At 41.6% G+C, this 27,936-nt stretch overlaps 1 long non-coding RNA gene across 1 annotated transcript in view; it reads left to right on the plus strand.

Moving 5' to 3' along the window:
• The first annotated feature begins 4,415 nt into the window (after positions 1 to 4,415).
• Positions 4,416 to 27,936, plus strand: part of LOC139406884 (uncharacterized) — a 28,454-nt gene continuing 4,933 nt past the window's right edge. The window contains exon 1 of the long non-coding RNA XR_011634040.1: positions 4,416 to 5,084. This is a non-coding gene — a long non-coding RNA (uncharacterized lncRNA). The remainder of the gene's footprint in view (positions 5,085 to 27,936) is intronic.

The following is a 27,936-nucleotide window of genomic DNA, read 5'->3' on the forward strand; positions in this document are numbered from 1 at the left end:
GCATCAAAATACGTTAATCTCTAGGAGACAGAACACGTCTCCTTCCCAGGCGGTATGACGGCTGCATGGTCGCATGGTGTTTATACTTGCGTACTATTGTTTGTACAGATGAACGTGGTACCTTTAGGTGTTTGGAAATTGCTCCCAAGGATGAACCAGACTTGTGGAGGCCTACAATTTATTTTCTGAGGTCTTGGCTGATTTCTTTTGATTTTCCCATGATGTCAAGCAAAGAGGCACTGAGTTTGAAGGTAGGCCTTGAAATACATCTACAGGTACACCTCCAATTGACTCAAATGATGTCAATTAGCCTATCAGAAGATTCTAAAGCTATGACAATTTTCTGGAATTTTCCAAACTGTTAAAAGGCACAGTCAACTTACTATATGTAAAGTTCTGACCAACTAGAATTGTGATACAGTGAAATAATCTGTCTGTTAACAATTGTTGGACAAATTACTTGTGCACCAAGTAGATGTTCTAACCGAATTGCCAAAACTATAGTTTGCTAATATTAACAAGAAATTTGTTGAGTGGTTGCAAAACGAGTTTAAATGACTGGAACCTATGTGTATGTAAACGTCCGACCTCAACTGTAAGTCCCACACATGTATGGACTGACTGTTAATGTTTCGGCAGTGCTATTGTTGACACTGAGGATGATAAGTAGCCTGGCATCCAAACTGATTTAGGGCTAGATTAAATCCGTAGCGCAGAAGATCTGTGTTGTAGCGCGATAAACATTTTAAGGGAATTTCCGATTGAGTTGACATATGCAGTGTTTACCATGTATGTGGTCTCCGTAAACGCAGGAACATTGCTTTTAAATGTCAAACGCACTATTGTGTGGGTCTTCACTGTTTCACTTACAACGCTGACATTACCGAAGTCAGAAGATCAGACAACCATGTGGAGAATCATGTGACCACAGGTGCAGCTGGATGTTCCTTACTGAGACTTTCGCTGTGTCTGAAAATGTTAATATCTGTCTAATCATTGCCTCCTTTGTCCATGTTTTTTCAAAGAACATTAGAGGATTCAAGGTCCCTCCCTAATACCTCCTTCTATGAGCTTTGAGAGGAATTGAGGAAACAAGGACAGAGGAACCAAGGATTTGACAGCTATTAACCTTTTTTTAGACTCAGCAGTTCCCAAATTGTAGCATATTCCCTACATAGTGGACAACTGTTGACCAGAGCCCTTTTGCTCTGATGCCAAGAATGGCGCTGGAGAGCCCGTTTTACAGGCTACTGACCAATTCTGCAATTTAGTTTTAAGATCTTAACTTTTTTTCATACAAAATGTGTCTGCCATTTCCTATGCCGGAAAACGGCTTCTGGACATCAGAACAGCGATCACTAACCTCGATGTGAATTAAGAGTTCTACTTCAATGAGTCGGAAGCTCTGAACATTTGGCTTACTCCGGACCAAGCCCTAATCCCTGGGACTCAAAAGAGGAAGAGACAGCGAAAAAGGGACATGGGTGGCGGCTTCCTAACAAGATTACGTTGGCAAACAAATAGATCACCATTGCTATGTGTTCTGTTGGCGAATGTGTAGTTACTGGAGAACAAACTGGATTAACTCTGTTTGATTGAGACTATTCTATCAATGGGACCTGAAGAAATATAAATATTCTGTTTCTTGATTGAACAAGGACATTGATAATATATACAGCATCTTGCAGGTTTTTCCATGCATTGTCTAGATTGGAAAGCAGCCACAGGTAAGACAAGTGGGAGGGGTGTTTCTCTTTGTTAACAGCAACTGGTGTGCGATCTCTAATGTTAAGGAAGTTTCAAGCAAGAATGCACTTGTGTTCATGGACTTTAAATATATATATTTTTAACCATTATGTAACCTGTGCAACTAGAGGCGACAAAACTCTTGACTACACACACAAACACATACAAGGCTCTCCCTCGACTTCCTTTTGGCAAATATGACCATAACTCTATCCTTCTTTTTTCCTGCTTACAAGCAAAAACTCAAAGGAAGTACCAGTGAAACGCTCAATATGGAAGTGGTCCGATAAAGCGGATGCTATAGGACTGTTTCACTAGCAAAGACTGGAATATGTTCAGGGATTCTTTCAAAACATTGAGGAGGTCACCACATCAGTCACCAGCTTCAATAATAAAAGCAGGAAGTACCAGTGACTCAATACAGAAGTGGTCAGATGCTACGCTACGGGACTGTTTTGCTAGCACAGACTGGAATATGTTCCGGGATTCACCCAATGGCATTTTAAGAGTATACCACCTCAGTCATCGGCTTCATCAATAAGTGCATTGATGACGTCGTCCCCACAGTGACCGTATGTACATTTCCCAACCAGAAGCAATGGCTACAGGCAACATCCACATCGAGCTAAAGGCTAGAGCTGCCGCTTTCAAGGAACGGGACACTAATACCAAGACAGTCATGAAGCAGGTACGGCAATGCCTCAGGAGACAAAAAATTTGGCATGGGCCCTCAGATCCTCAAAGTTCTACAGCTGCACCATCGAGAGCATCTTGACTGGTTGCATCCCTGCCTGGTATGGCAACTGCACGGCCCCTGACCGCAAGGCACTACAGGGGGTAGTGCATACATCCCAGTGCATTACTGTGGCAAAGCTTCCTGTTATCCAGGACTTCTATACCAGGCGGTATCAGAGGAAGGCCCAAAAAATTGCCAAGGACTCCAGCCTCCTTAGACAAGACTGTTCTCTCTGCTACTGCACAGCAAGCCATAAGACTCTTGAACAGTTAATCAAATGGCTACAAGGACTACTTGGATTGTCCCCACCCGTCATTTTACGCTGCACAACATTCTCCAGTGAAGTCGTTAATGTAAAAGCCTCTGCCAATTCTTGCGATTTCAATATTACAATTCACTTGACTTTATCATAATGTTATTTGACACAAGAATTGTAATTACAATGCTGCTTACCGCCACATGCTCTCCTTACCACATTGAGGCATTTTGAAAATGTAACTTTTTCAGGGACAATACTGGATGTCAAACCTTACAGTATTGTAGCTGGTGTTGTGCTCTACAGCATTCCCTTTCACTCTTACATAAGGGGAGGGGGGGGGGGGGGTTGTGTAACAATTGTGGGTACGTTTTTATTTGGGATATGGCCTCACCTCCCAAACACTCCCCACTGAGCCAGAAAGGTCAGATCATCCACAGAGATCGCCCGGACAGGGGGGCGGACAGGGGATAGGGAGGCAGACGAGGGCAAGGGGGAGGGTGGTTGGCAGGGGTATGGGGGTGGACAGCGGGACAGGGGGTAGAGGGGTTGAAAGGGTATAGCTATGGGTGGACATGGGCTAGCTAGGAAGCAGACAAGGAGGAGGGTGCAGGGGATTGGACGCACACGACTGGGCTTGGTTTTCCCCATGCAAAAAGCAAAATAACATGCAGTGAGCAAAATAACATTTGAAATAGCCGGTACGGCATATTATATTTTCCAAGGCAAGTTTGCACATACAATAAGTGTCACAACTTCATGTCCTATACTTACGTAGATACCCTCTCGCTCCTTCTCTCTTTGCCCCTTATCTCGCACACAGACACAAACACATGCGCTCACTTGCGCACACAGTGATGCTCGAGAGATTATGATGAATTACGATGTGAGATCAGGTATGATTTATTAGTCTCTCTTTGTGTGTGTGTGTGTGTGTGTGTGTGTGTGTGTGTGTGTGTGTGTGTGTGTGTGTGTGTGTGTGTGTGTGTGTGTGTGTGTGTGTGTGTGTGTGTGTGTGTGTGTGTGTGTGTGTTGTAGGGCCCTATTCTGTCAGTGGAACAATCTGCTCCTCATGGTATATAATCCAGACTACCAGTCAGTTGCCTCTCGGGGATTACTACCAGATACAGCTCTCCTAGCACTGACACACAAACACACCCATGCTCGCACACACACACACACACACACACACACACACACACACACACACACACACACACACACTCACTCTCATACAGCGCATTACTGTAAGATATTAATAGAACAAGACCACACCACCTTAACCCCAAGACAGTTTTCAAGGTGGTGGCATAACAAAAATGCATATGCACACGCACGCACACACACATACACAAACAAACATCCGCAATCTATGTAAGTTTAAACTGGCAACAAGAACTCAACCAACACAGGTTTGACTACAGCAACAGGTAGTGCAGGTAATGGACTGTGTATTTTTTTGTGTATAAACTTGTGTGTTTTGGACTCTGCAATATTATAACTAATGTCTATGTATGGTGTTAAGGTCATTGCAAATGTGTGTTACTTAATGTGTGTTCAGTTGTTTGTGTACACTGAGCATCAGGCTGCCTCTCAGTGTCAATGCAGTTCTTCGGGAGCGGACAAGCGCATAGTCTGCAAATGCCAACTACATTGACAGACGAAAGGGAGAAAAAGAAACAGAGAGAGGGAGGTTGAGAGGGGGCAGTGAGTGCGCAACAGAGAACTGCAGCAGAACTGGATCAGATAGATAGACAGAAAGAAGAGGGGGGGTGACTGTATGGATTGGACAAGGTTGGGGGAAACTTCGATTTAAACGAGTGGACCCCTCCAGAGCGGGAGAGACCCTCAAAGATTGTTTCCGACCGGAATATCATGCTTTTTTTTTGCATAAAATTGTTACCTAGAGAGGTTACCATTGGGGGTTCTGGTCCTTTCCAAAGAGCTACTTCCCTTCCCAATTTTCCCCCTATACCTATTTCTGAAAACGAGAGCACACAGAAAGAACCCAGGGCACCTATCGAGTGCGTCTTGGTGGAACAGGTGTTTTGTTGTGCAGCGATACGGTCCCTGTCCTGTCACACATTTTCTGAACAGCGAAAGAGACCAGTGACGACCAGGAATGATCGAGATGAAGAACCTCAGCGGGTTTTTCCGGTTCTGCCTCACTCGGATGGAGTGGTTCTACCCATAAAGGATCTGAAGAGAATTAGCCAGAACCCAGGAGAGAACATGCTACAGTTTGGCTAAATAACCTTAGCAAGCAGAGGGGGAACTGGAAAACCTCTGTACCAGAGCAGTTGGAGAAAGGGAACTTTAACTGGAACAAATAGGGATCATCACAAGGTAAGCAGCTGGACGATCAGACTGGCATTGATTGACACCTGTAATGGAATTAATTCACCACCTATTTCTTCAACAGCTGTCTAGTGCAGATTAGTTACCCTGAAAATCTGACAATTGACGTTTTGGATGTAGTCTACATTCTCTGTTAAAATAAGTTGTTGTACAGACCTACACGTTTATAATCAGGTTATGATAAACATGCATATTGTTCTGAGGGCCGTAAAGAGTCAGAGAGGAGTCTAACAGAACAGTATGGATATTCATATCTCTGGTATGGTTCGATGCTGGCATCCTAGAAACTGTATTGAGCAACCTGCTGTTTATCTTGGACATAACCCATTGAAACTGGGGCAACATGCTTAAGCTGTTGTTAAACTGTTCTGAACCTGCATGGGTCTAATGGGAACACACAGACCATTGAGGGGGACAAAGCTTGAATTCATAGTCACATACAGGTACATATATCTAGGCTATTAGTAAAGAGTCATTCTCCTCTCACTAAACAGTCTAGCCTAGACAATTATACTATGAATGAATGTTTCAAAGGCAATCATTATCAGTAGCTGGAGGAATTCTTCCTGGGAGAAATTTTATATTTTTTGTATCTAGCCAAGTAAAATATATTGAACATTTATAACATTTAAAATAAGCTGTTTGATCCAAATATTTGGAGTAAATAACAGTATATGCTTGTTTTGTTTAGCTCCTTGAAAGATGAATAATCAAAATAAAGTTGATGTATCATGCATTTTTCCCCCCACTATTAAAAGCAGAACGATAGCCTACTCATTTGCTATTACTGATATTTTATTTTATATTTATTATATATTTATTTACAGTATTTCTATTATTATTATTATTACTCACTCACCACTATTTCATTCGATCACTGAAATAAGCAAATGGCTGTCAATTACATCAGAAGTTTTAATTAAGTACCTGAAAATACCTTGTGCACTATATGCACAATTGCGTCCAGTAAATACACACGTTTTGAGGTCCAATCATATAGTGCACGCATACTCATAATTGTGTCTATTCCTAGGTGTCAGCTGGTCTGAATGGGGATTCAGTTCAAATCAATGGCAGAAATAGCCATGCTTCCATTTAGTCATTTATTGTACTTTTTAGTTTTAGTTGATCATCTGGTGAAAATGTATGATTACTGAATCACTGTATAGATTGAGATCAATAAGGCGGTTTATTTGGAGTGTATTTGATTCAGGGCAAAACTTACCCCATGAGCCTTTTCTGGATGTCTTTCATTTACAGTGGCATTTGCAATAACACATTGTACATAATGATTACTAGTTCAAATAGACAAGTATTTACTTGACAGGTTTTTCAGATACTCACAAACGTAAGTGGAATTCATTACATGCAGCTACAAAATATTTGAGACCTTCACAGAAGTTAAAATCATTGTAAAATGTCTGTTTCTGTTTCATACAATTAACATTTAATGAGTGGGCAACTTCACATTTCACCATATTCAATATAACTTGTAGGTGTTTTTTTGGACAGTTAAATTAGCGTGTGTCTGTTACTGTCTGTCATCACCACCATCTGACACCCTATCAAGACCAGTGCTGTGCTCTCTTTCCCTCTTAGTCTACAGCAATAGCAGCACACACATGTAAACCCCCTTCCGCCTTTCTCCCTCCCTCCCGTTTCAGTTTCTGCCCCAAACCTGCCAGTTTCCAACACCAGCCGGCCAGTCACAAGCCTCCGAGCACCTTGGCGTGAACACCTTCCTAACGAACCAATCAGGTTTCTGTGCACGGCGGTGGAAAACCCAATCAATTAGACAATGATACTTCCAAGCTATGAACTATGGGCACATCTGGATTGTACAATATTTGGACCCTATTCAGTCCCGCTTTTAATGGCGTTCAGCTTATAAAAAGGGTGTCATGTTAGTCACATTACACCTAATCTCTTTCCCAGACACTTCTGCCCAAATGCAGAAGAAGTCTGGTGGACCAACACATCAAACTTGGCCTTCATTAGTTAGGGTTAGGTTTAAAATAAGTTTAAGAAGATAAACTGTAGAAATGGGCAGGGTTTAGCAATAATTAGGACTTTTTGGACTGTTAAGTAGTGACGATAACAAATACTTTGGTCCGTAAGGTCACTACCATAGAAGTCAATGGTCACTCCCACTAAGGCCAACTTTGAATGGTTGATATCCCAGGCTTATAAACGCAGCAAAAAAAGAAACGTCCTCACTGTCAACTGCGTTTATTTTCAGCGAATTTTAACATGTGTAAATATTTGTATGAACATAACAAGATTCAACAACTGAGACATAAACTGAACAAGTTCCACAGACATGTGACTAACAAATGGAAAAATGTGTCCCTGAACAAAGGGGGGGGGGGGGGGGGGGTCAATATCAAAAGTAAGTCATTATCTGGTGTGGCCAACAGCTGCATTAAGTACTGCAGTGCATCTCCTCCTCATGGACTGCACCAGATTTGCCAGTTCTTGCTGTGAGATGTTACCCCACACTTCCACCAAGGCACCTGCAAGTTCCAGGACATTTCTGGGGGGAATGGCCTTAGCCCTCACCCACCGATCCAACAGGTCCCAGACGTGCTCAATGGGATTGAGATCCAGGCTCTTCGCTGGCCATGGCAGAACACTGACATTCCTGTCTTACATGAAATCACACACAGAACGAGCAGTATGGCTGGTGGCATTGTCATGCTGGAGGGTCATTTCAGGATGAGCCAGCATGAAGGATACCACATAAGGGAGGATGCGTTCAGCTTTGAGATTGCCTGCAATGACAACAAGCTCAGTCCGATGATGCTGTGACACACCGCCCCAGACCATGACAGACCCTCCACCTCCAAATCGATCTCGCTCCAGAGTACAGGCCTCAGTGTAACGCTCATTCCTTCGACGAGAAACGCGACTCCGACCATCACCCCTGGTGAGACAAAACCGCGACTCGTCTGTGAAGAGCACTTTTTGCCAGTTCTGTCTGGTCCAGTGACGGTGGGTTTGTGCCCATAGGCGACGTTGTTGCCGATGATGTCTGGAGAGGACCTGCCTTACAACTGGCCTACAAGCCCTCAGTCCAGCCTCTCAGCCCATTGCGGACAGTCTGAGCGCTGATGGAGGGACTGTGCGTTCCTGGTGTAACTCGGACAGTTGTTGCCATCCTGTACCTGTCCCGCAGGTGTGATGTTCAGATCTACCGATCCAGTGCAGGTGTTACACATGGTCTGCCACTGCGAGGACGATCAGCTGTCCGTTCTGTCTCCCTTTAGCGCTGTCTTAGGCATCTCACAGTACAGACATTGCAATTTATTGCCCTGGACACATCTGCAGTCCTCGTGCCTCCTTGCAGCATGCCTAAGGCACATTCACGCAGATGAGCAGGGACCCTGGGCATTTGTCTTTGTGTTTTTCAGAGTCAGTAGAAAGGCCTCTTTAGTGTCCTAATTTTTCACAACTGTGACCTTAATTGCCGACCGTCTGTAAGCTGTTAGTGTCTTAACCACCGTTCCACATGTGCATGTTCATTAATTGTTTATGGTTCATTGAACAAGCATGGGAAACAGTGTTCAAACCTTTTACAATGAAGATCTGTGCTGTTAATTCGTAAAAATCCAAATATCTTTGAAAGGCGGTCCTGAAAAAGGGACGTGTCTTTTTTTTGCTGAGTTTGTACTGTGTATTCAATAGCCTGCGGACAACGTTACACCAATAAACACTTACCTTGAACCCCCAACCTAAAGAAATTGAAAGTGTCTTTCTTCATGTTCCCCAGTGCACAAACATGCACACAACAAACATTTGCCATACCGCGCAATGCTGAGCCCAGTCGTGTCATTGACACATTCACCCAATCCCCTGCTGAAAGATCAGCCACAAAATATTGGCACCATTGTAACAGGTTGTAATCAATCTCTGGTCTCCACCATGGGAACAGAAGAGGAATATCTGGTGTGGTAGTCTCAGGTTAGACTACTCCAAATCAACTTGGTTCTGACACACACACACAAACACAAGCTTTGCAGGTCCATCAACCCATTTAAATACCTCTCACACCCTACAGTAACCTGTGGATCATGAGAGAACCTTCATAAATCAGCCTAACTGCCTATTTGGTTCCAAGCTTAAACTAACAGCAAAGAAAGTTAGCAGGTCTGTTAGGAAATGCCTTTGTCACACCATCTGGATAAAGGCATATCTGTGCTGTGCCAGAAACTCTACAGTACATGAGAAGATGGGTAACTCCATTCAATTAGTATATCCTCTTTCATTTACAAATCTTATGTGACTGAGACATGGCTGTATCTAGGGGGATGTGTATTTAGCTGAGCTAGCTAGCAATTACTTTGAAGTCACCAAAATTATTAGAAATAACGATTGAGGTAGCTACAGTATGTAATCTACTTCAACGCTTAACTAGTACAAACTAATTTAAATTACAATAAGGGTCTGTTTTTCACTGTTCAGTGGCAGCACAATACAGGACATTTGATTTGCAAACTCATCACATGATCCGTGTCTTGTAAGCAACACTAAAAAAGTACTTCCGGGTCAGGAATTTCAGAAATGTTCCATATAAAAGCCTCCCACTTAATAGTAGAAGTGTCTAACCATTCATGATAAAAAACAGTTGTGCCCTTGTATATGTAGTGGAAATTTCCTGTATTTACCAAATCATGAGAGCACACACAAGTCAGAGTTATCATAAAGTTAATCTTTAATTATATGAGCTCCATCACAACCCTGTGACTCTCAGATCAATTCAGTGTCTATAAATAAATTCTCTGAGAGTGCTTACAAAACAGTTCTTAGTATCATTTATAGCCAAGACACACCCATCTCAACTCACATGACGAATAACAGATCTTAGGAACATTACAAAGGAAGACTTTACTTGAGAGAGGAGTATCCCATAGCCAGACAGCATTAGCTATAAATTATCGTTCAGTTTGCTCTCCTAAAATGAGGTTCTACTTCTCGTTCTTGGTACAACATAGTACCAAGACATTAGGATATATATCAATTGTCATTTTAGACACTCCCATTCTGGACAAGCTCACGAAGACACAGTGACTGGCACACAGACATTGTGGAGCCAAGAGATAATGGGTTCCACCTCAATCATCCCTTCACATGGTTTAAAAGATATGTTTACAAGCTTGACCTCTCCCCTCTCTACGGCCCAAGTAACTGACCCCATGACAGAGAAAGGATAACTGCAAATGGCCACCACTATAGTACAACAAGATACATTCTATTTGAGAAGTAACTCACAAGCATATAATGAAAATAAAACATCTTATCTATGTTACCCAACTATTCTGATTAATCCCCAACATATATTTGCTTAAAGCAGGAACTATTCTGGGTGCAGCAGTAAAAGTATGTGAATACTCAGTAGGGTCTGTAGAATGTATACATGGTGTCATTTCATGGAGCTCTGAATAATACTAATAATCTGAGTGCTGCTGACATTTTACTCCACCCATTCCACTGGCGGCTGCATCACATCACGTGCACTTGCTGCACTACAGAAAACCTGCTAACCAAACAGTGCAGGGCATGCTCACTATATTAAAGGGCAACTACACTCAAATCTAAGTTTCTTAGACCTCAAAAGTCATCCCCTGATGTGGTTTAAGCATTGTTGTAAACAAAGAATCCAATTTTGTTGTTTTTCTATTAAATGAGTGTGAAAGAAATGGGGTAAACCAGAAAAAAATGGGGGAAGTCCGAAACCTGGATAAACAAAACCAAGAAAACGGAATTTGGGAAAAAACAGAAGTAAGGAAACCTAAACCGATTTTAAAAGGTCCTCCCAACGTTTTTTTGCTGTGCATGACTGCACTTTAGTGGGAGTCATCCTGCAGCACAGCATTTTGGGGGACGTTGAGGTCAGGTCCAATATTGACTATTTACCCAAGAGGGAAAGGGGTTGGGCCATGCTAGAAATGTTTTTGTGAAATATAATATATACAATTTTGCAGACACTTTTATCCAAAGCGACTTAGTCATGCGTAAATACATTTTCACGTATGTGTCGTCCGTGAATCGAACCCAATGTCCTGGCGTTGCAATGCACTACCAAGATGCATAACAGGGTTAAGAATCCTTTGTGAAGCCTCAATTTAACATGATTTATAAGGCCTTTATTAAGCGGTGCATTTGCCACCCTTTATAAAGCACATGTTTATGTCATATTTGACAAAGTGGGTTATGTCACACAGTTATGCAACATTTATGAACCCTTTAAAGCATGGCATACAGTTATAGATTTGTAACACGTATGTAGTATTTATGAAGACTTTATGAAGCCTCTATAAGCTGCACGCAATTTAAAGCGGGACCCATTATTCTTTTAAAAATTATTCAAGCACTGACAAGTTGGTTGTTTATCATTGCTAGACAGACATTTTCAAGTCTTTCCATAGATTTTCAAGATGATTTACGTCAAAACTGTTACTAGACCACTGTAACTAGACCACTCCAATGCGGTGTTGGGCGTTGGGCCAGTAATTGAATGGTTGCTAGATTGAATCTCCGAGACAAGGTAAAAAATATGTCGTTCTGCCCCTGAACAAGGCAGTTAACCCACTGTTCCTAGGCCGTCGTTGAAAATAAGAATTTTTTCTTAACTGACTTTCCAAGTTAAATAAACCAAACTCCAGTTGCCGTCAGAAAATATTCATACCCCTTGACTTATTCCACATTTTGTTGAGTTACAGTTTCAATTCAAAATCAACTGAATATAATTTTGTCTCACCCTTCTAACTCCATAATTACAAAATGAAAACATGAGTTTAGATTTTTTTTTTTACATTTATTGAAAACTAAATACATAAATATCTAATTTCCATAAGTATTCACACCCCTGATTCAGTACATGTTAGATTCACCTTTGGCAGCGATGACAGCTGTGAGTCTTTCTGGGTAAGTCTTTAAGAGATCTACACACCTGGATAGTACAATATTTGCACATGATTCTTTATAATTTCTGTCAAATTGGTTATTGATCATTGCTCGCCAGCTATTTTTAAGTCTTGCCATAGATTTGAAGCCAAATTAAGTAAAAACTGTATGTAAGCCACTCAGGAACATTCAATGTCGTCTTGGTACGATACTCCAGTGTATATTTGGCCTTGTTTTGGTTATTGTCCTGCTGAAAGGTGAATTTGCCTCTCAGTGTCAATTGGAAAGCAGACTGAACCAGATTTACCTTGAGGATTTTACCTGTGCTTAGCTCTATTCCATTTAATTCCCTAGTCCTTGCTGATGACAAGCATACCATGATGCTTGAAAATAAGAAAAGCAGTACTTAGTGATATGTTGGATTTGCCCCAATTTAATGCCTTGAATTCAGGACATAAATTTCATTTATTTGCCAAATTTTTCAGATTAGTAGCAAACAAGATGCATGTTTTGGAATATTTTTTTTCCATACAGGCTTCCTTCTTTTTAGTCTGTCATATAGGTTAGTATTGTGGAGTAACTACAATATTGTTGATCCATCCTCAGTTGTCTCGAATCATAAGTATTAAACTCTGCAACTGTTTTAAAGTCCCCATTGGGATATCCCTGTGAGTTAGGAAGAATGCCTGTATCTTTGTAGTGACTGGGTGTATTAAATCCTCTTAGGGACACCTGTCGACAACATCCGGTGAAATTGGAGAGTGCTAAATTCCAATTACAGCATCGTAATATTAAATATTCATGAACATATAAGACACTTGTATAATTTAAAAGCCTAACTTCTTGTTAATCCAACTGTGTTGTAATATTTCAAAAAGGCCTACCATGCGATCATCTGTGGACAGCGCCCCACATCAAAATATTTTTTCTGTAGTATGATCTAAAATAAGGACGCGCGACAACAAGGTTCTAGCTCCAGCCTGTTTATTAACCTAACCCTCGCATATCGTACATAGGTACGGATACCCCCAAGGGACATCCTACTACATCTTCCCCTCTCCCATGAACAAGAACTCAACATGCATAACCACTGAAGCATAACTGAAATGTAATTTGTAAACCAGTATTATTTTCTAACATGCTACTTCCCATCCTGAAACAGTATGAAAGCATTAAATCACACAGTATGAACATTAACTTAGATACAGTCTCTTTTTGCTGGGTATGTTCCCCAGCAGTATGTTTGGTGGCTTCACATCCCTTTTTGGGAGCGATTGTGGCTCTGTGAGCATTCTCTCTCCTTCACCCTCTTTTTGTGCATTTTCTGTGGCCTCAGTCTGTGTGGCTGGTAGATCTGGAAGAGCTCTAAGGTGTGTTTTGTTCCTTCGTACCTCTTCCGAGCCTGTGTCCACCACATAGGAGCGTGGGGCATCCGCTTTCCTCAGCACTATTGCTGGTGTACCACCACCCCACCTGTAGCACGCGCTCCAGCAGGTTATTCTCTCTGGTCACCCCCAAAACCAATTCTTTCTTTGGCCGCCTCTCCTTCCAGTTCTCTGCTGCCAATGACTGGAACGAACTACAAACATCTCTGAAACTGAAAACACTTATCTCCCTCACTAGCTTTAAGCACCAGCTGTCAGAGCAGCTCACAGATTACTGCACCTGTACATAGCCCACCTATAATTTAGCCCAAACAACTACCTCTTTCCCTACTGTATTTATTTTATTTGAATATTTATTTATTTTGCTCCTTTGCACCACATTTTATTTCTACTTTGCACATTCTTCCACTGCAAATTTACCATTCCAGTGTTTTACTTGCTATATTGTATTTACTTTGCCACCATGGCCTTTTTTTTGCCTTTACCTCCCTTATCTCACCTCATTTGCTCACATCGTATATAGACTTGTTTCTACTGTATTATTGACTGTATGTTTGTTTTACTCCATGTGTGTAACTCTGTGTCATTGTATGTGTCGAACTGCTTTGCTTTATCCTGGCCCGGTCGCAATTGTAAATGAGAACTTGTTCTCAACTTGCCTACCTGGTTAAATAAAGGTGAAATAAATAAATAAATAAATGAAAGTGTCTTTGAGTTCGTAATCGACACACGTTGACCTTCGGTCAGCTCTGGCCTCTCCGTAGCACGGTGTCTCCGATTAAAGTCTCCAGTGTGCGTTTGTTTCAGCCGTTTGTCCCTCTCAACGAAGGCCTTCCTGTTAGGCCATCTGGGTTTAAGCTGAGCCGGCAAGACAGGCAATGAGGAGCGCAGCCTTCTGCCTATCTGGAGCTCGGCAGGCGACGGCTCATGATGCAGTGGTGTAACTCTGTAAGCTAACAGAGCCCTGTATGGATCCCTGTTCTTTTTCAGCAGTCCCTTGACTGTTTTCACAGCTCTCTCTGCCTCACCATTACTCTGTGCATGGTAGGGGCTACTGGTCACATGTGTGAAGTCATATTCTGCGGCAAAAGCAGGGGGAGTGTTATCTGTAACCAGGACCTCAGCGATCCCTTGCCTGGAAAAAAATTACTTTATAACACCAGCTGATGTGGTTATGGGTGTCTTTGCTATTTCAATGTATCTTGAGTAGTAATCTACCACTAGCAGATAAGTGTCATTTTTCCAATAGAACATATCTGCCCCTACCTTTTGCCATGGCCGTTTTGGCAGCTCCGTTGCCATCACTCTGTCTAGCATTTCTGGTTGTAGAGTCTCTGGGATAACTATTTGTTGTCCTTTCATGAGAAGGTCTCCATTACAGTGGAAGTCACTTTGGTGCACCCAATAGGGCTTCATCAGCTGAGGCAGTTCCTCCTGCCTGGGCCATCCCCTTTTGCACTGCTGCACTATCTGTCGGCAGATGTGGTCTCGTTGTTGCTCCTCTGCAATCTGCTGCAGTCTGGTCTGAGGTGCAGGTAGGCTGTCCCTTATTGCATTAATGGACACCTGTACCTCAACCTCTAGACATTGCTCCTCCTCTGATAATGGACGTTTAATTGGGGCCCTTGAGAGTGCATCTGCTGTGATCTGTGCCTTCCCTGGCACATACACCATCTTGTAGGTGAACCTCAGTAATCTGAGGCGGAAGCGCAGAACTCTGGGAGGCAAGTCGTCCAGTGCTTTTGTCCCTAACTGAGCCAACAGTGGTTTGTGGTCAGTCTCTGCTGTAAACTGCAGGCCAATAAGGTATTGGCTGAGCCTTTCACATGCCCATGTGATAGCCAACGCCTCCTTCTCCACTTGAGCATACCTTTGCTGTGTGTCAGATAAGCTTCGGGAGATGTAAGCTATTCGACGCCACTCCATGTTGTCCTGCATCTTTGTGAGGACCGCCCCTAGCCCAAAGGATGATGCATCTGCTGATACTTTTGTCTTAGCGTGGGGACGGTACTGGACAAGCACTCTCTGTGAGGCCAGGTCTCCTTTGACTTTGTCAAACGTGACCTGTTGCATGTGACCCCATGACCAGTCATTCTCTTTGGCTAGTAAGCCTCTCAGAGGTTTGGTTGTATCTGAGAACTGTGGGAGGAACTTACCCACATATGTGGCCATGCCTAAGAAGGTCCTGACTTCAGCCACATTCTGGGGTCTGGGCATATCTGTGATGGTGCTGATCTTCTCCGGGTCCGGCTCTATTCCAGCTGCACTGATTTTCTGTCCCAAGAACAAGACCTCTGACTGTGCAAAAGTGCATTTTTCATTGAGTGTCAGACCAGTCTCCTGGAGTCGGGTCAGAACTGCTGTGAGCCTTACATCATGTTCTGCTCTGTCCCTTCCGCACATGAGCACATCGTCCGCGTGGACTATGACGCCACTCAGCCCATCCAACAGCTGGGACATGCGTCTTTGGAAATGCTCAGGACCAGAAGCGATTCCAAATGGCAAAACAGTAACGGCCAAACGGAATTTGTTCTTAACTGACTTGGCTAGTTAAATAAAGATAACATTAATAAAAATGAAATGCTTCACGGTGGGAACCACACATGCGAAGATCATCCGTTCACCTAATCTGCGTCTCACAAAGACACGGCAGTTGGAACCAAAACTCTCAAATTTGGACTCAAGACCAAAGGACAGATTTCCACCAGTCTAATGTTCATTGCTTGTGTTTCTTGGACCAAGCAAGTCTCTTCTTATTATTGGTGTCCTTTAGTAGTGGTTTCTTTGCAGCAATTCGACCATGAAGGCCTGATTCACGCAGTTTCCTCTGAACAGTTGATGTTGAGATCTGTCTATTACTTAAACTCTAAAGCATTTATTTGGGATGCTATTTCTGAGGCTGGTAACTCCAATTAATGTATGCTCTGCAGCAGAGGTAACTCTGGGTCTTCCTTTCCTATGGCGGTCCTCATGAGAGCCCGTTTCATCATAGCGATTGGGTTTTGTGACTGCACTTTACTGTCATCATTGGCAGCTCTATGGTGAGAAACATATCGGATCCCGGCGCAAAAACCTTGTGCTTTCTCAGAGGATGATTTCCTAGAGGATGATTACATTACAAGGCTGCTTCCTACCATTCTACGACAGCTGCCAGGGGCTGATTCTGTCATAGTTCATGTGGGGTCAGATTACATTAGGAAGGCTAGCTCGGAACTGCTGAAACTGGATTTTAGAAAACTGAATTTTAGAAAACTGAATCTAGCTTTAAAAGACTACAAAATAGGCAAATTATTTCAGGCCCTGTACCATTGCTGGCTACGAAAGATTCTGCAGGCTACTGGCATTACACATCTGGCTAAAAGACTACGGTAGCTCTGTTGGCATAACTTTTACAGAGTCCATCCAAATCACCTTGGTGCCTGGACCTTGTCCACGCATTTCAAGGCCTCGTTGAGACAATTATTTATCAGTGACTCAAGCCCGGCTCAGATAATCCCTACCATTGTGTCTCTGGGTTGTCGTTCACCCTGCACCCTCAGCTCCAACATAAACATAACTGTCATGTTTACCTCTGCTAAAAGATTTTGACTAGGCAAGCAACCTTTCCGTAACTGGCCCGACGCTCTAACCATTAGGCTACCTACCGCCTCCTAGTAAAGCAATAAAAACTATCAAGAATCTCCGAAAAGCTCCCACATGTAACATATATATGTAGTCTAAGTAACCAGGTTACTTACATATACTGACCATCTCTGAAAAGCAATTAGATGATACTGTGGTAGCAATACATGGTTACATCTTCAGAAAAGACACTAATGCCAATGGGGGTGGGGTTGCAGTTTATATTCAGAGTGATATTCCTGTAAAGCGGTCCCGTGTAGCTCAGTTGGTAGAGCATCGCACTTGCAACACCAGGCTCGTGGGTTTGATACACACAAGGGACCAGTAGGAAAAAAAAAGTATTAATGTATACACTCACTACTACAAGTCGCTCTGAATCTAACTGACTAAAATGTCAAGTTTAGAGAGGATATCATGTAAAAAATCCCGTGGAAGTAATCTGGCTTCAGGTTCACCTGCCTCACCTAAAGCCTATTCTTGTGGGAAGTTACTAAGCCCACCAAGTGCTAACAGTCAGTATCTGGATAATATGTGTGAAATGCTTGATAATAGAGGTCGACCGATTATGATTTTTCAACACCGATACCGATTATTGGAGGACCAAAAAAGCCGATACCGATTAATCGGCCGATTTATTTATAATAATGACAATTACAACAATACTGAATGAACACTTATTTTAACTTAATATAATACATAAATAAAATCAATTTAGCCTCAAATAAATAATGAAACATGTTCAATTTGGTTTAAATAATGCAAAAACAAAGTGTTGGAGAAGAAAGTGAAAGTGCAATATGTGCCATGTAAGAAAGCTAACATTTAAGTTCCTTGCTCAGAACATGAGAACATATGAAAGCTGGTGGTTCCTTTTAACATGAGTCTTCAATATTCCCAGGTAGGAAGTTTGAGGTTGTAGTTATTATAGGAATTATAGGACTATTTTCCTCTAGACCATTTGTGTTTCATTAACCTTTGACTATTAGATGTTCTTATAGGCACTTTAGTATTGCCAGTGTAACAGTATAGCTTCCGTCCCTCTCCTCTTTCCTCCCTGGGCTCGAACCAGGAACACAACGACAACAGCCAACCTCGAAGCAGCGTTACCCATGCAGAGCAGGGGAAACAACCACTTCCAGGTTCAGAAAGAGTGACGTTTGAAACGCTATTAACGTAGGCTAACTAGCTAGCCATTTCACTTCGATTACACCAGCCTCATCTCGGGAGTTGATAGGCTTGAAGTCATAAACAGCGCAATGCTTGATGCACAATGAAGAGCTGCTGGCAAAACGCACGAAAGTGCTGTTTGAATGAATGTTTACGCGCCTGCTTCTGCCTACCATCGCTCAGTCAGATACTTAGATACGTGTATGCTTGTATGCTCAGTCAGATTATATGCAACGCAGGACACGCTAGATAATATCTAGTAATATCATCAACCATGTGTAGTTAACTAGTGATTATGATTGATTGTTTTTTATAAGATAAGTTTAATGCTAGCTAGCAACTTACCTTGGCTTACTGCATTCGCGTAACAGATAGGCTCCTTGTGGAGTGCAACGAGAGAGAGGCAGGTCGTTATGGCGTTGGACTAGTTAACTGTAAGGTTGCAAGATTGGATCCACCGAGTTGACAAGGTGAAAATCTGTCATTCTGCCCTTGAACGAGGCAGTTAACCCACCGTTCTTAGGCCGTCATTGAAAATAAGAATGTGCTCTTAACTGACTTGCCTAGTTAAATAAATATTAAAGAAAGGTGTAAAAAAAATATTTAAATAAATAAAATAAAAAAATCTGCAAAATACCGATTTCCGATTGTTATGAAAACTTGAAATCGGCCCTAATTAAATCGGCCATTCCGATTAATTGGTCGACCTCTACTTGATAATGCATGGGGTATATTTTCTGGGTGACTTAAATATTGACTGGCTTTCATCAAGCTGTCCACTCAAAACAATGCTGAACTTCAAATCAGTGCCTGTAACCTTGTTCAGGTTATCAGTCAACCTACCAGGGTATTTACAAACAGCACAGGAATGAAATCATCCACATTTTTAACGCTCACATCTTTACTAATGCTGCAGAAATATGCTCTGAAGCAGTATCCACATCAGTCGGATGTATTGACCATAATATGGTAACCATATGTAGGAAAACCAAAATGCCAAATGTTTTGTAGTGATTCCTGTGTTGACGATGTAAATAATATTTGCTGGACTCTGTGTAATGAGGAGCAACCAGACACTGCACTTGACGCATTTAGTTATTATTAGTTAGTTATTCCAGCTACTAATAAGCATGCACCCATTAAGCAATTACTGTGGATCGATGAGGAATTTAAAAATTGTGTGGTTGAGAGGGATGAGGCAAAAGGAACGGCAACATTGTCTGGCTGCACAGCTAATCTTCAAACATACTGTCGTTTGAGAAATTGTGACTGAATAAAAATACAAATAAACTGTACAATGAAACAAAAATTAATGATATAAAGAATGATGGTAAAAAGCTTTGGAGCACCTTAAATTACATTTTGGACAAAGGTAAACTCAGCTCCATCCTTCATTGAATCAGATGGTTCATTCATCACAAAACCCACTGATATTGCCAACTACTTTAGTATTTTTTTTTTCATTGACAAGATTAGCAAACTTAGGCATGACATTCCAACAAACTCTGAACCTGCATATCCATTCATAACTGACCAAATTATGAAAGACAAGCATCGTAAGTGTGAAAATTGTCTATCAACAACAGCTAGCCACCTGGGTCTGACAACTTGAAAGGAAAATTACTGAGGATGATAGAGGACTATATTGCCACTCCTATTTTCCATCTCTTCAATCTAAGCCTACAGGAAAGTGTGTGTGCCCTCAGGCCTGGAGGGAAGCAAAAGTAATTCTGGTACCCAAGAATAGCAAAGCACCATTTGGTTTGAGCCAGTAATCAGCCTGCTAACAACTCTAAGTAAACTTTTGGAAATAATTTAAATAAATTACCCATAACTACACCTAGACAACAACATAGGCCTAGGACTATACATCCTTTAAATAAATAAGAACTATACCACTTAAAAGCACATTACTCAACACTAGTGAGACTCATGTCGACTAGGGTGGGCCTACTGTATATCAAAATATGACGTGACTCGCCACCAATTACATAAAGGGTTGGAGGATTCTAAATTAAAACCAAAAGCCACCTCATGGCCCTCCCGGTGGCGGCCGGCACGGGTATCGAACCTACATCTGTAGCAACGCATTTTGCACCCCGGAGCCCCCATCCACAAAGTATCAAAATACAGAAAGGTGTTGGTAAAGATATTGTCCTTGTAATGATGGGGCGGTGAGTCGGAAGCAGGTGCAACGCTTTAATCAAACAAAACCAAGAACACAACACTAACATAAGGCAGAATGCCTTACCAACTGGTGAGTGAACATGGGAGAGTGACATATAAAGGGGAGGAAATTATGAAGGTAATTGAGTCCAGGTGTGAATCATAATGATTAACAGGTATGCGTAGTGATGAATCCCAGGACCAGTGGTTAGTACTCTGGCGACGTCGTACGCCGGAGGAGCAGGGGCAGACGTGACAGTCCTGCTAATAGCCTATGATTGGCTATTATAATACTGTACATGGTGTCCAGGTCAGGATAACCAACACATTTCTTTATTAAAGACTATCAGAAAGAATGTAGGTACTTGCTTATTTTGATCTAAAGCCATGAATGAGTGAGTCACTCAGCTTTATGTAGGTGCCGGGCTATATGACTCGGTCATCAACTTGATAATATATAACGATATTTTGGAGGTAATTTCCTTTTTTTTTTTTTAACAAAAGAGCGATTGTAATCTGAATAAAGGCCAAAATAATATTTGTAAAGACCAAAACATATATTTCTTAAATGCTAGGCGCCTTCCCATGAAGGCCATAACATAGCCCTGCTAATAGCCATAATGGCACTGTACAACGTGACAGTGTGTGTTTTGAAAGAGTATTTTTATCATTATTTTATTAACAAAAGCATAAAGATGCTGATGAAGAAATACTGTACAGTATATGCTTTTACGTTTGGATAATAAAGCATTTTGAATATAAGCCACCTGCATTTGTTTTATTAGGCTACTGTGCAGTCTGACAAGTAAACATAGCCTGCACTACATACTGTAAATAACATGGGAAAGTGCCTAATTCCTTACATAAGGGAGAGCATGCCATGTCCAGACTTTCTTTGTGACTTCAAGTTCTCTAACTCTGTCTTTAATGCTTTTTAGGGTTGCATCAGTCATGGACAGAAACTTCTGAGACACAATAATAATGATGAACAGCTGAAGGTTCATTGGTAAGCAACATTTGCCTTGGGATCCATCCCAGTTGGTATTCTGTGCCCACTCGTGGTATCTCGCTTCGGTTACACATCCTTGGAATAGCAGAACAGCATAACGCTGTGCCTGGTGAGCAGTTGGTCAAGTTCTGTTGTCAGAAGAGGAATGGAAATGTCAGGGTGAACTGACGACCTGACGAACCCGCCAGGTATGTTGACTCTGCCTGTCGGAGGTAAAGTTTCAGAGCTCACAGGTGTGTCTGGCATGGATTGTGACTCCATTACGTTCCTCACCCTCTTCAACGCGTCATTCTCCGCCTGATGCTCCGCCAATGCCGCCTGGCACTGGACCAATGCATCAGCTGTCGCCGTGTCTCTGCCCTCAGATAATGTTTCTCTTCTGCAGATCTGCCTTCAATGACTCGATCTCGGTCTTCAAAGTTTGAATCTGATCCATGTGCACCTTCATCAGATGAGCAGAATGGTACTGCCCTAGGTAGCCATCGATTACAGTGGCCTATGATAGAAATGGTTAGTCAATTAAGAATTAAAAGTGACTCCAACACACATTCTGCGTACACATTAAGAATCTAGCAACCATGCGGTTTTTTTTCAGTGCGGCCCTTTGTCCACTGATTTTCACGGATGGTTGTCGGCATGTTTGTATGCTCTGCAAAAACACATTCATGTTTTTAGTACCCAATTGTTTTTATTTTTTATTTAGCCTTTAGTTAATTATCGATTTTATTACACAGTATGCCTACACATTGATAGGCTATATATATATTATTTTGTTAAGTGATCCTCTCAGCACCGTCTCATTTTCTCGTGGTTAGGGTCCTAACCCTGGAACGGGTAGCACCATAGAAAGAAGATGGCTTGTTGAAAACAATGTTCATTTTGTCTATTCTCTTTGGTCTGTTCTCTTTGGTCGCATATCATTTTCTTTAGATAAACAGCTCTTTTTTGAATGGTAACTATTTGTAGTTATTTTATTAACGAAAGCATAAAGATGTTGATGAAGAAATACTGTACTGCTGTTTTGAGTAGAAATGTAACACTTCAGAGTACTTAAGCATCAAATAAATTGCAGGTAGGGGGGATGTTCACACCTACAGTAGCCGAGCTTTAACGAGTCTATTGTCTTGCTAATCGGGCTACAAGTATTTGGAAAACAAAATCAAAACGCCACCAGCTGTCCATCACATAAATAAATAAATAAAAACCATAGCATCTTGTTTACATCTTGTTTACATTCCTTATTGTAACCACAATGTCACAAATAATTTGTATCTACCTTTCCAATTACTTTTAGAGTTTAGGATTAATTTGATGAATATTATGGTGTTTATATTCTAAGAAAAATGAAAAACCCTTTGGATTTCCAATAGGATGGAATGGAAAATATGACTCAACATGACGGTCGGGAGTACAGTACTGGTTTATTTAGCTAAAGAAGTGGCATGTGGGAGACCGGGGTTCAATTCCCTGGTGGGGAGGAAGGAGTAGGCTGTCCTTGTAAGTAAGAATTTGTTCTTAATTGACTTTCCTAGTTAAATAAAGGTTACACTAAGAGCCTAACATTTCTACACCCAAATTTTCAAATTCTAGTCTAACCAATACCAAAATGGAGATTCAGTGAAAGTAAAAATCTCATTGATTTATCAAGACCTGTAATTCAGTGATCTTTATTCCCATAGTAATTTGTTATGGATCCATAACTAAATAAACATCAGCATTTTGAAAGAGTATTTTTATCATTTTATTAATGAAAGCATAAAGATGCCATTATTAATTGCATTGTTTTAGTTTGAACGTGCAGACTGGCACTAAGAACATAACAGCGGGAACGTTTCCCTAGTCAGCGCCATTATTAGCGCAATGCCCCTTAAAGTGTTGCCAGTGTGGGCCATGGGCCTGGTCAGTCTTCTGTGCACAACACTGCAGCCCATCCCGTGCCCCCTGCCCTCGTGCCTTGAACCTTGCGCGCTTTCAGGGGATACAGCTGGAGAACTGCAAGGCAATCCCATTGTGCTCCACTCGGGAGCCATGACCAATATATATTGTCCTTCTAATAACAGGGTTAATAATATATCTGTGAGAATATCCAAAGGGCTTTTATATACTCATACATTAATAATAATATTAATAATAGCTTTGTTTAAAAAATAACAATATTTGAAATAATTTAATTTTGAAATAATTTTAAATGAGCGAGGAAAGAGGCCATTCTTGAACATGGGGTGAGACGTTGTTACTAATTTGTAAATAAAGCCAGTTAGTTATAATTATTTATTTCTGTTTTTAGAGGGAGAGAAACCAAAAACCTACAGTCATCTCATGGATCTCCTACTCGAGGCCAGCACAGGTTTTGAACCAGCATCTGTAGCAACACAGCTTATGTGTTGTATAACGTGACAGGTCGGGAGTGGCCTACAGTACTACAGTAAGAGCAAAATAATCCTAACAAAATAAAATAATAAAAACCTTAGTGTAACAACAGTTTTAGTAAGTAATACTGAAGTCGTGCACAATTATCAGTTTCTATTTAGGTTTATGTCACCCATTCATTGTCACTTAGAGACACAGTAGGACCCAAAAGCATAATCAGTGCTCTAACTCCCCCTTGCGCTGGTCTGGAGCAATGAAGTGGTGACGCAGGGCACCATACTAAACCCGCAGCATAACTCCACTTTTTGTAGAGCAACCACAAGGCAATCAAACATGCAAAATGTTGGCATAGGGACAAAGTGGAGTCGCAATTCAACGGCTCAGACTCAAGAAGTATGTGGAAGGGTCACCAGGCAATTACGGACTACAAAAAGAAAACCAGCTACATCACGGACACCGATGTCTTGCTTCCAGACAAACTAAACACCTTTGCCCGCTTTGAGGATAATACAGTGCAATCGAAGCGGCCCATGTGGCCAATGTGAGTAAAACATTTAAATGCGTTAACCCTCGGAAGGCTGCTGGCCCAGACGGCATCCCGAGCCGCGTCCTTATAGCATGCACACACCAGCTGACTGGAGCCCCACAAGGGTGCGTGCTAAGCCCCCTCCTGTACTCCCTGTTCACCCGTGACTGTGTGGCCAAGCATGCCTCAAACTCAATCATCAAGTTTGCAGATGACACAACAGTAGTGGGCTTGAATACCAACAACGACGAGACAGCCTACAGGGAGGAGGTGAGGGCACTCAGAGTGTGGTATCAGGAAAACAATGTGTCACTCAACATAAACAAAACAAAGGAGATGAATGTGGACTTCAGGAAACAGCAGAGGGGGCAACCCCCCTAACCACATCAAAGGGACAGTAGTGGAGAAGGTGGAAAGTAAAAAAAAAAACTTTTTAAAGTTCCTCGGCATACACATCACGGACAAACTGAAATGGTCCACCCACACAGACAGTGTGAGGAAGAAGGCGCAACAGCGCCTCTTCAACCTCAGGGGGCTGAAGAAATGTGGCTTGCCACCTAAAACCCTCACAAACTTTTACAGATGCACAATTTAGAGCATCCTGTTGGGCTTTATCACTGCATGGTACGGCAACTGCACCGCCATCAACCACAAGGCTCTCCAGAGGGTGGTGGGGTCTACACAATGCATCACTGGGGGCAAACTACCTGCCCTCCATGACACCTACAGCACCTGATGTCACAGGAAGGCCAAAAGTTCACCAAGGATAACAACCAACCGAGCCACTGCCTGCTCACCCCACTACCATCCAGAAGGCGAGGTCAGTACAGGTGCATCAAAGCTGGAATACAATATCGCAACACCATCGATAACACAGAGAGGCTGCTGCCTACATACGGACTCAAATCATTGGCCACTTTAATAAATGTATCACTAGTCACTTTAAATAATGCCACTTTAATGTTTACATATCTTACATTACTCATCTCACATGTGAATATACTCTAATTTATGCCATCTATTGCATCTTGCCTATGCTGCTAGGCCATCGCTCATCCATATATTTATATGTACTGTACATATTCTTATTCCATCCCTTCACATTTGTGTATGAGGTAATTTTTGTGGAATTGTTAGTTTACTTGTTTGATATTACTGCACTGTCGGAACTAGAAGCACAAGCATTTCGCTACACTCGCATTAACATCTGCTAACCATGTGTATGTTACCAATAAAATTTGATTTAATGTATGTGATATAAACATAAGTATATTTTCTGGGTGATTTAAATATTGACTGGCTCTCATCAAGCTGCCCACTCAAGAAAAAATGTCAAACTTTACCCTGGGCCTGCAACCTGGTTCAGTTTGTCAGTCAACCTACAGGGTATTTACAAACAGCACAGGAATGAAATCATCAACATGTTTTGATCACATCTTTACTAATGCTGCAGAAATTTGCTATAAAGCAATATCCAAATTCATCAGATGAGGTGATCACAATATATACAATAGCCATATCTAGGAAATTCAAAGTTCCCAAGTCTGGGCCTAATATAGTGTATAAGGGGTCATTTAAGAAGTTTTGTAGTGATTCATATGTTGATGATGTAAAGAATATTTGCTGGTCTGTGGTGTGTGATGAGGAGCAACCAGACGCTGGGCTAGACACATTATGAAATTGCTTATTCCAGTTAGTAATAAGCACACACCCATTAAGACAATGACTGTAAAAACAGTTAAATCCCCTTGGATTGACGACTAAATAGAAAATTGAATGGTTGAGGGATGAGGCGAAAGGTATGGCAAATAAGTCTGTCAGCCCAACTGATTGGCAAATGTACGGCAAATTAAGAAATCATGTGACTAAACTAAATCAAATTAAACTATACTATGAAACAAAAATAAATGATATAATCAGATTCATCACAAAACCCATTGATATTGCCAACTACTTTGCTTATCTTGCCAATGAAAAAGTAATTAAACTTAGGTATGACATACCAGCAACAAATGCTGACACTTCACATCCATGTATATCTGACCAAATTATGAAAGACACGAATTGTACTTTCGAATTATGTAAAGTCAGTGTGGAATAGGTGCATTTTTTGGGGTCTATTAACAAGGACAAACCACCGGGGTCTGACGATCTGGATGGAAAATTTAGGATAATAACAGACGATATTGCCACTCCTATTTGACACATCAATTTAAGCATACTAGAAATTGTGTGCCCTCAGCCTGGGGGGAAGCAAAAGTAATTCCGCTACCCAAGAATAGTAAGTAAATAGCTGACCAATCAGCCTGTTACCAACCCTTAGTAATCTTCTGGAAAGAATTGTGTTTGACCAGATACAATGCTATTTCACAGTAAACAAATTGACCACAGAGTTTCAGCACGCTTATAGGGAAGGACACTCAACAAGCACAGCACTTAGACAAATGACTGATTGGCCGAGAGAAATGAATGATACAATTATTGTGGGGGCAGTCTTGTTAGACTTCAGTGCAGCTTTTGACATTATCGATCAAAGTCTGCAGCTGGAAAAAGATATGTGTTATGGCTTTACACCCCCTGCTATAATGTGGATAAAGAGTTACTTGTCTAACAGAACGCAGAGGGTGTTCTTTAATGGAAGCCTCTCAAACATTATTCAGGTAGAATAGGGAATTCCCAGAGTAGCTGTTTAGGCCCCTTACTTTTTAAAATCTTTACTAACGATATGCCACCAGTGTGCGGATGACAACACTATACATGTCCGCTACTACAGCTACTGAAATGACTGCAACACTTAACAAAGAATTGGGTAGCAAGGAATAAGGCTGAAATATTTCCAAAACTAAAAGCATTGTATTTTTTGACAAATCATTCACTAAACCCAAAACCTCAGCTACATCTCGTAATGAATAATGTGGGAATTCAGCAAGTTGAGGTGACTAAACTGCTTGGAGTAACCCTGTATTATAAACTGTCATGGTGAAAACATATTGATACAACAGTAGCTAAGTCTGTCCATAAGGCAAGTCCTACAGACCCTAGTTTTGTCACACCTAGACTACTGTTCAGTAGTATGGTCAGGTGCCACGAAGAGAGACTTAGGAAAATTGCAGTTGTCTCAGAACAGGGCAGCACGGCTGGCCCTTAATAGCACACAGAGAGCTAACATTAATGACATGCATATCAATCTCTCATGGCTCAAAGTGGAGGAGATTGACTTCACCACTACTTGTTTTTGTAAGAGGTGTTGACAAGCTGAATGTGCCATCCTGTCTGTTTTAAAGTACTTGCACACAGCTCGGACACCCATGCGTACTCCACAAGACATGCCACCAGAGGTTTCTTCACAGTCCCTAAATCCAGAACAGACTGAACAGGCGCACAGTACTACATAGAGCCATGACTACATGGAACTCTATTCCATAGGTAATTGATGTAAGCAGTAGAATCAGAGGAAAAAATGGGTAAAAATACACCTTATGGAACAACGGGGACTGTGAAGAGACACACACAAAAGGTACAGTCTAGAGGTCGACCGATTAATCAGAATGGCCGATTAATTAGGGCCGATTTCAAGTTTTCATAACAATCGGAAATCTGTATTTTTGGGCTCCGATTTGCCGATATTTTTTAAATATACCTTTATTTAACTAGGCAAGTCAGTTAAGAACACATTCTTATTTTCAATGACGG

Source organism: Oncorhynchus clarkii, chromosome 4 (assembly GCF_045791955.1).
Source record: "Oncorhynchus clarkii lewisi isolate Uvic-CL-2024 chromosome 4, UVic_Ocla_1.0, whole genome shotgun sequence".
Lineage (NCBI taxonomy): Eukaryota > Metazoa > Chordata > Actinopteri > Salmoniformes > Salmonidae > Oncorhynchus > Oncorhynchus clarkii.